Source organism: Jatropha curcas, chromosome 8 (genome assembly GCF_041381405.1).
Source record: "Jatropha curcas cultivar XTBG-Jc1 chromosome 8, XTBG_Jcur_1.0, whole genome shotgun sequence".
Lineage (NCBI taxonomy): Eukaryota > Viridiplantae > Streptophyta > Magnoliopsida > Malpighiales > Euphorbiaceae > Jatropha > Jatropha curcas.
In genome coordinates, this window is record NC_143158.1 from 11,537,736 (window position 1) to 11,547,400 (window position 9,665).

The 9,665-nt window shown below is 37.2% G+C and overlaps 1 long non-coding RNA gene across 1 annotated transcript; it reads left to right on the forward strand.

The window, feature by feature from the left end:
- The first annotated feature begins 2,177 nt into the window (after positions 1 to 2,177).
- LOC110010040 (uncharacterized) lies at positions 2,178 to 4,362 on the forward strand. The gene is made up of 4 exons (XR_016322230.1): positions 2,178 to 2,414; positions 2,546 to 2,626; positions 3,789 to 3,937; positions 4,016 to 4,362. It is a non-coding gene; the product is annotated as an uncharacterized LOC110010040 (long non-coding RNA).
- Positions 4,363 to 9,665: the final 5,303 nt, after the last annotated feature.

Here is a 9,665-nt window from a genome sequence, read left to right on the forward strand (position 1 = left end):
TATTGCTTTAATCATTTAAACGTACCCCCTGTTGGTATAATTATTTTGTTATAAATATTTTATTCCGCTGTGTATTATTGATATTGAAACTCAACAAAATTATGATTACCTTATAATAAGTGGTCAATGATATTGCTTGTTTGCATTTTGTACTGGTTTATTTATAATTAATAAATATTATTTGCAAAAAAAAAAAAGAGCAAATAAAATGCTAAAAAAGGGAGTACCAAGTTGACATTTATAAAATTTCTCTTTATTTCAACTTTGTATATAGATACATAGATATAAAAATAAAATATTATACATAATTTTTAAAATTAAAAATTTCCTTCATCGCACACACATATATGTTTATTTTATTTAAAAATAAATTTTAAAAAGTAAAAATTAAAAATTCTACATGGTTTAATTATGTATATTCTATTTGAAATTTTATTTTTAAAAAATATATTCAATCAAATCATACAAACATACAAAAGACTATTAATAAAAAAATATATTTTTTATCTCTCTCCTTAACAAATTCTTTTAAATTATAATCAAAATAGAATTAAATATTTAAAAAATAAATTTGAAAAACAAAATATAAAGATTTTCAAATGTCTCATCATCATATATATTTAGCAATATTTTGAGAACCAGACCGGTCATTGAACCGGTGAAGACAGGGTTTCGTTGAATCGGGACGTTCAACCGGGTTCAATATGATTCAATCGGATTTTTTTATATAAGTTATGATCCAAACCGTGGGCCAGATCGGCACTAGGGCCCAGATAAGCTTAAGGCCCCCGAGACCTGTAGTAAGCCTTATTTATGAAAACTCATTTCTTTTAATAGCTGAATCTAGGAAAAATAAGCCCATATTTCGACGTTATTTAGTAAATCTGTCAAATTATATCTTTGGCCCAGCTTTAATATCTCATATAATTCTTAGCTCAGACTTATATATATATATATATATATAATTCACTTCATTCATAATATGGGCAAATTGGTCTATTCATAACCTTTAAAGAGGCAAATAAAATATAATTAACTGGTTTACTGACTAGCACACTATTAATTTTTACATAATAAGATGTAAAGCAAAAGATCCTAATTGCGAAGCCCGATAAATGGACGCAGATTGTTCACACACACAATACTATATATATTAACATTGTCAAAAGCTGAAAATTACTATTGAGTCTCTGCGAAGAAGGATGCAGAGCTTATTTGGATTAGCAAAATGTCTACCTCCTGGAAAAATTTAAAGGAAAGGGTTGAGTTTCACAAACTCAGTGAATAATAATAAATAATGCATAACCCAAACAGTCACATAAAATACTTTCCAAATTGTATAATGAACACATAATTAATCATGCTTATGTCACAGCATCAGAATCTTCAACGATGTCACCTTCAAGTAAGCACATCAAATGGAGATTGGTCAGTGGCATCACAAAACCGCCCACAACCCGTCCTTACACATAGCCTATCCTCTCATACGTGTGCACTAGGGAGCTGATCCTTATACATGACCAACTAGTCTAATCCTCACTTGACCAGTCCTATCTGTAACGTCTTGACTTTTGAAATTATGAATAATAGCTTACTGGATTGCTAATTGGTACCAAATTAGAGTTTTGGTATGAATTTCGATTCGGATAAGTTATTTTCCTAATTATTGAATCTTAATTATGATTCATGCATTACATGTCATTAGTTTGATTATACATGCATTAAGTGATTTTGGATTGCGAATTGTGGAATAGTACCTTAGGAAGCCTAATTATGAGATTAGATGCGATATAGTTCTAATTGCACCTAGTTATTTGAATTTGGGATTGACAATAATGTTAATTTGATTTTAGAATATTTTTCTAAATTAATATGATTTTCCCTATTTATTGAGTATTTAAATGATTAAATTGGTACTTTAAAATAATTAATAGTATTTATAAATCATTATTTGTATTTATTATTGATTATTAGAATTTATTGATCATTGGTGATATTTATTAATAAGTATTATTATTTTGAGAAATTAATTGTTAAAATACGATTTTTACTTTAATTCATTGGGTTTTAGCTTTTTAATTGGGTCTTAATTTAATTAAGTGGGTTTAGTGTGTGTGGGCTAACTTAATTAATATAAAAATAAAATAAATAATAAGAAAAGGGTTAATGCTAAAACCTAAAAGAGGAGGCCGACACTCTTTGAGGAAAGAGGGTGCCGCCCCTCTCTTCACACACAAACGCCAAAGAGGAAAGAAAAAGGAACAGAGAGCTTTCTTCTTCTTTCTGTGATTTCTACCATCAAATCTATAAACAAAAAATAAATCAAGTATTAGTTAGCTAAGATTAGTAAGTTAAACTAGCAAATCAAGGGTGTAATTAGGCTATAGCTGCAGAAAGGGCATTTTGTAAACAAGGTAAGTCTCTGTTTTGCAATCCGTGAATCTGTTTTCAATTCTAATTGTATATTCAAAATCTGTGTAATTAGGAGATTTCAAATCTCTAATTATTGTATTTTGTCTACTTTGTTTGTGTTTTTATGCCGTAGAGAAGGGTGAACCTTCTAAAGTTGATAAGGGCAAAGGGAAGGCTTGAATTTGCTATTGAGCTTGCTATAGAGTAATTAGAGGTTAGTACTCTTCAATTATATGTTTGATTTGATTATTGTTTATGTTTGTGTGATTGTGATCATGGGGATATTTGGATTTTCCTTAATTTTGGTAAGATTATGCAAGTTGTTGAGTATAAATTAACAATGTGGTGTGAAAGAATTTAAAAGAAATATAGTATCTTAAGGTTTATGGTGAATGTTTGATGTTTGGCTCTTGGATTGATGATTAATACTATCTTGAAGTTATTTTGATTTGTTCTTGTGTGTTGAACCATTTGAGTTTGCCTTATACTTTATTTTAGTGTCTTGAAAGATTGTATTTGGGTTTTTAGTAAAGTGATTGGATTGATTGAGTTTGATGAGGTGATTGAAATAACTAATGTTCCTTGAGTATTTCTACTTGTAATAAATGTGTATCTATGTAGTTTTAAGTGTCAATGAATATTTTGTTCAAGAAGGATTGATATGCTAAGTTTAAAGGCTTAAAAATGGTAAAATTTCGTAACAGGAAAACCAAGATTGCACAGCCATGCTTTCTAGCGCGCCCAACTTGTGCTCTTTATTGACCTGTGTGTGTACTGAAATTGGCCTTCTAACATGACCATGCTTTTTAGCACGCCTAAGCAATGCTATCTGGCACGACCATGCTATTTAGCACGCCCAACCCGTGCTTTTTACTGACTGTTGGTATGATATGTGCTTTTTTGGCATGGCCATGCTGTCTAGAATGTTATGTTTTGAACCTTCAAATAATGCTTAAACACCCTAAATGTATATATAACGTGTCTATGAGGTAATCTTTCTTTAAACCCTTTTCTAAATGAGACTACAATCTCATATGATAACCTAAGCATTGGTTAAGTTGTATGCATGACTAAACATATTGATGAAAGGATCTTTATGATGGCTTGATCTAGATAAACATGATTAGGGTTTGACTTGTATGACTGATGAACTACTGTGAAATGTGTATATACTTTTCCTATGTTTGACTATGATATAATAGTACTAATTTAGTATTATGCTACGGAAAGATTAATGCTATGCACTAGGTACGCTTACTTACTTGACTACTTTAGTAATATTGGAATATGTTAGATCAGGATGGATATGGTTGACTTGAGGTGTTTGAAGTTCACTATCCTATGGATATGAGATTATTATGTATGTACATGTGTAGACGCTCAAATTTTGCTCCTAAAGGCTCAGTGATGATAAACCATTTTTCACATAAGTTTGGATTGAGATTCCTGATCATCCGAGATTTGCCAGAGGTTCGGCTTTGCTCGGTTTTACATTGCCCAGCTCTACTCCGAGCGCCACGAGAGGGTATGCATGATCTTCATGTGTTTTTGCATTCTTCTTTATTCTTTGCTCACCTTTTCTTACATATCTCTGTTTTTACAGGACCTGGAGATCGGGAGGCTGCGGAGGCATCAGTCTCGCCAGTCTAGTGTTGTGAGCCGACTCTAGGAGGAGATGGAACGGCTCCGGACGAGGTTGGAGGTAGAGGGGATCCCCTTAGACTCCTTTGATGAGGACGATGACGGCTCTTCCGATGACGCACCACCATCTCCACCTCCTCAGGCGGCTGCTGGTCCGAGCCGTAGGCGACGGTAGCCCTGCTCCCGTGTCTCAGCCATTTTGGAACATTTTTTGAACATTTAGTGGTTTTTTAGGATGATTGTACGGTTATACTATTTTTATGATATCATTTACACATTTTTTTTTTACAATATTTTGCTTTTATTACATTGTCATATGTGTTTATGTTTTGCAACTGTGAGACCTTATTCCTGCAAAAACAAAATACAAACACAACAACACAAAATAGCGGTGTCCCATTTATTTATGAGAGTAGTCCACCTTGTTAGCAGTCAATGAACTGATTTATTATAATTAAACAAATAAAATGAAATGAAATAAATAAAGAATAAGATAATGAACTTAAAATGAAATACGACAAAAATTAATTCCTAAACAGAAGCGGATCGTAGTGCTTACCTGACAGGGCGGTTAATGTGGTCATAAAAACTCAACCTCCTTATTGTACAAACCGTCCTTCTTATTGATTAATGCGGATTTAAATGCTCACCAGCTGGAGTAATCCATACATGAATGTCTTTCCAACTACCATTGACAGTGGATATCAAGTCGAGTAATGATGATGCTTCGTTCATCGGTTCCTTTACACTTCTATAAATAGAAGCTTCTCTTTACATCTTCTTCACTTCCAGCATTCAAAGCAGATCAGTTTCTTAAATAACCTTTTTCCATGGCCTTCAGAAACCAAGTCTCGTCTTTCGTCCAATCCATCCCGGACGACCTATGGCAAATTCCTCCTATGAACCAACTCGTTTGGCTGAAATATTTCAAGGACTTAAAACCCGACCATGGCTTCTTGTCTTGGCTTGTTACTCATTTTAATCCTAACACCATGGTTTTCCGATTTGAAGACTCTGAAGTAACTCCGACCTACGAGGAGATATGTGCCGTGATAGATCATCATCCTGAACAAGACGAAACTCCGGCTTTACCCCCAGGTCCTAGGTATGATCTAGCTGAGATTGTGGCCCTGTGTCCGATTTACCTTCCTGATGGCATAAGCACAGATCAAGGCCTTCCCTTGGAGCTTTTCCTGAGCAGGGTTCTGCCCATGGATCTAGATCCCTCTTGGATTCGAGCTTGCTGCTTCTTGCTGTTGAATGTGTATTCCATGAAGAATCGCCGGCCCGAAATTGGAGATTTCTGACTTCAGACCGTTGTTCGTGACATGCAAATGTACCATCATACTGTCTTCATGATGATCATGGGAGAAACGATGTGTTGGGTTAGGGATATCGCCCTTCACGTCACCAACTTCAATGTTCATCATCGCGGTTGTCCACTGTTATTGCAAGCCTAGGCTCTAGACAAGTTAAGCCTGATTCCTCCTATCCCAGCTCGCTTAATTCCAACCTATGGACCTGCCAGCTTTCAATCTCGGTCTCGGAGACGCTTCGATTTTGGGGATAACCCTACAATTCGATGGACTTGTCCTTGGTGGAGGATCAGACTGGTCACAACCAGAAGTATAAACCTCAATTAAGTGCTGTATGCCAATCTAGACCGTTCCATGGCCTATTTCCCAGATAGGATCAGCCGTCAGTATGGGATGATACAGCGTGTTCCCAGAATCCATAACTTTGAAAGTGGTCTGATAACACCGTATCTGTTGACCAATTTGGCCGACCGTTGGCAAAATCGAGACACCATGTACTTGGATGAAGGAACGATGCAGGACACCATGACACCTGCATATGCCAACTGGTTCTTTACCCCATGATGACGTCATGCTCTGTGAAGATTGGCCTCTGCTGATAGGCCCCACTAGAATAAACTGTTGTTTGTTGCTTGCTTTTTTTATCTCTTCTATGCTCAGGCCATGAGCTTTTATTTAATGTATTTGCTTTCCTTTTAATTAATGATCCCAATGACTCTGTCTTTATTAATTCCGGCTCTCTGCACACATGAATCAACAAAAGACAATAAATCTTTTCTTTCGAAATCGTTTGCTGTGTTAGTTATTTGGGCCTCCTGCCCTCGGGTTAATAAATGAAAGCTCATAAAAGGAAATGACTTATTCTGTAAAGATAAAAGCTTACATTTGGGAATGACAAAGAATGGGGGGACTATTTTATTACCTGCACAAATTAGACAAAAATAACAAATGTAACTTCTTTATGTATGCATGAACCTATATGAGTACTAAGGTTGATTCATGGTTTTCTATTGATCTTTCCGGGGAAATCACTGAGACAATGGTGTTCGTCCTTCTGATCAATGTTTGGAAGAATTCATTGTTTAGGCAGGACCAACAGCCAGAACATTTTAAACCAGATGAGTCGATCTTTGATCAAATAAGCAGAGAGGAAGGTCTTGCATTTTTTGACCATAACCCCGGAAAAAAAAGAAAAATTTTGAAATTCAAATCCTTTATTAATCTTACTTCTTTTCAACATTATACAGAAGTAAAGAAAGTTTATTTTAATACAATGGTCATTTGTTCAAACTATTCGGTTTCCTATTCTCCCTCGAGTCAAGTTGATGGCGTTGAGCAACCAATCACAAATTTATCACGAATGCATGGCATGGATTCCGTATTTAAACTAAGCACCACACGTTGATCCCGAAAATTTTGTTTTATTTTATTTTTTTATTATTTATGCTCTAACTTTTGCCTAGGCCGCCCTTTCGGGTTTTTCAACCTAGCAAGCTTAATTCTTGCCTAAGCCGCCCTTTCGGGTTTTCAACTTAGCTAAAATTTTTTTTTAATTAATCGAAATCATCATTTTAGGTATAAAATCTTTTTATTTGGTCCTGGTTGACAATTTGGTTGACAGGCTTCCCTTCCATGGTGACTAATTCAGCGGTGCCTTTTGCTAATAACTTCTGAACTCTGAATGGTCCATGCCAGTTGGGTTTAAACTTCCCACCAGGATGATTCTGGGCTTCGTGATCCAATAATCTGATCAATACCAAATCTCCGTTCTTTAAAGCCCTTGGATGTACCCGTTTGTTGTAGAAATGAGCAATCCTTCTTTTTCTCATCTGATCCTGGAATCGAGCATTCAGTCTTCTTCCATCTAAGAGTGCTAGATCTTCATACCTCTTCTTGACCCATTCTTCCTCAGTCAGACCAGCTTCTACAAAAACCCTGAGAGACTTCTTTTCGAGCTCTATCGGTAACACTGCCTCCATTCCATATACAAGTTCAAAAGGAGAGGCTCCATTCACTGATTTGAAGGTAGTGCGATGCCCCCAGAGCGCGAAGGGAAGTTTCTCGGCCCAGCTTCTGTACCTTTCACACATCTTCGATAGGATTCTTTTGATCTCCTTATTCGCAGCTTCTACTGCACCATTAGCCTGAGGGCGATAAGGAGAAGAATGGTGATGCTCAACCTTATATCTATAAAGCAACTGGCCAACATCTGCTTGAAAATGAGAGCCATTATCTGTAACTATGTGATGGGGCACACCATAGCAAAAGAAAATATTCTGTTCAATGAATCTAGCCACATGTTTGGCTGTTAAGGTTTTGTAAGACTGAGCCTCAATCCATCTAGAGAAGTAGTCAACTGCAACCAATATATACTGATGGCCATTCGATGCTGCTGGCGAGATTTTGCCGATGACGTCTATGCCCCATGCAGAAAAAGGCCAAGAAGGAGTTGTCGGATGGAGTTCAACAGCAGATAAGTGGCTTTTATGTCATGATATTGGCAAGCTTTGCAATGACGCATATACTGAACACAGTCACCTTCCATCTGCATCCAGAAATAACCTTGCCTCATGATTTTTCTTACTAGGCTCATGCCGCTTAAATAAGTACTGCAAACTCCTTCATGGACTTTTCTCATTATGTCTTCTCCTTCTATTTTACTCACGCATCTTAGCAACATCCCATCCCAAGCTCTTCTATAGAGTTCACCATCTGCCATAACATAATTCAAAGCCATTTTTCTGAGAACCGCACGGTCTTCTTTCATCGCATCATCAGAGAAAGTACCGTCTTTCATACACCTCAGAATATCCGTAAACCAGGGTTCTTCCTCCGACTCCACCTGGTTCACAAAATGTTCTTGATAGCATAGGATATTGGCTGTGGTAATGATAAATGGCTTCTTCGAAACTTTACACAAATCCTGCCACGCCGATGCTAAGTTTGCCAAGGCATCTGGAATTCTGTTATAGGTTCTTCCTATGTGAGTGAAAGTGATCTTGTCGAATAGTGCTGCCTTCTTCAACAAGTACTCAACATAAGGCTTCAGTCTTTCTTCTTCTACTTTCCATCTCTCGTTAGCATGTTCAATAACCAATAACGAATCTCCTATTACCTCGACCTCCTTAGTGCCAGATGCAAGAAGAGCTTCCATTCCCATGATGCACGCTTCATACTCAGCCATGTTGTTAGTGACCGGGAACAACAGTCTCTTGCACATTGTGGTGACCTCGCCATTAGGTGCTTCAATTACAATACCAGCTCCGGCTCCATTTCTATTGTCTGATCCATCAAAGTACAATTTCCAAGCCCCTGTTTCAATACACAGTAAGTGCTCATCTGAAAACTCCAATTCCCAAGGTTCATCATCTGTAATTGGATTTTCAGCTAGGAACTCTGCCACAGCCCGGCCTTTGACCGTTTTCTTCATTACAAACTCTGCATCCACACTAGACATCTGAATTAACCACTTAGACAACCGTCCTTCTAGAGTAGGCGTTCTCTGCAAGTACTTTCGAGGATCAATTTTGGAAACGAAAGTGACCCTGAAGGAATCAAAGTAAGGCCTCAACTTCTTTATCGATCACACTACTGCCATACACGTTTTCTCCACCATGTTGTACTTCTCTTCGATAGGCAGTAGCTTCTTGCTAATGTAGTAAATTGCCTTTTCTACTCCAGCGGCGTCCGGCTGTACCAACATTGCTCCGACTCCTGCATCTTCTATAGATAGATACAAGATCAGAGGTTCTCCTGGTCTAGGTGAACTGAGCACCGGTGGATTCATCAGGTATTTCTTTATGTGGTCAAAGGCTTTCTGGCAGTCCTCATTCCACTTAACTGGCTGATTCTTCTTCAGTACCTTGAAAATTGGCGCACAAGTGATGGATAACCTCGAAATAAACCTGCTGATGTACTGAATTTTACCCAAGAAGCTTCTCACCTGACGTTCTGTTCTTGGCGGTTCCATGTCCTGAATGGCTTTTATTTTGTCAGGGTCAACCTCAATCCCGTTAGGTCCTACAACGAAACCTAACAATTTTCCTTTCGTTACTCCAAATACGCACTTCTTGGGATTGAGTCTCAGGTTATACTGTTTGACCCGTGCAAAGAACTTCTCTAGCATTTCTACGTGTTCTTCCTGTGTTCTTGTCATGATCACCATGTCATCTACATATACTTCTAGCCCTTTATGGATCATATCATGAAATAATGTTGTAGCCATTCTCTGGTATGTTGCCTCGGCGTTCTTCAGTCCAAATGGCATTACTCTATAGCAAAAGGTCCCGAAATCCG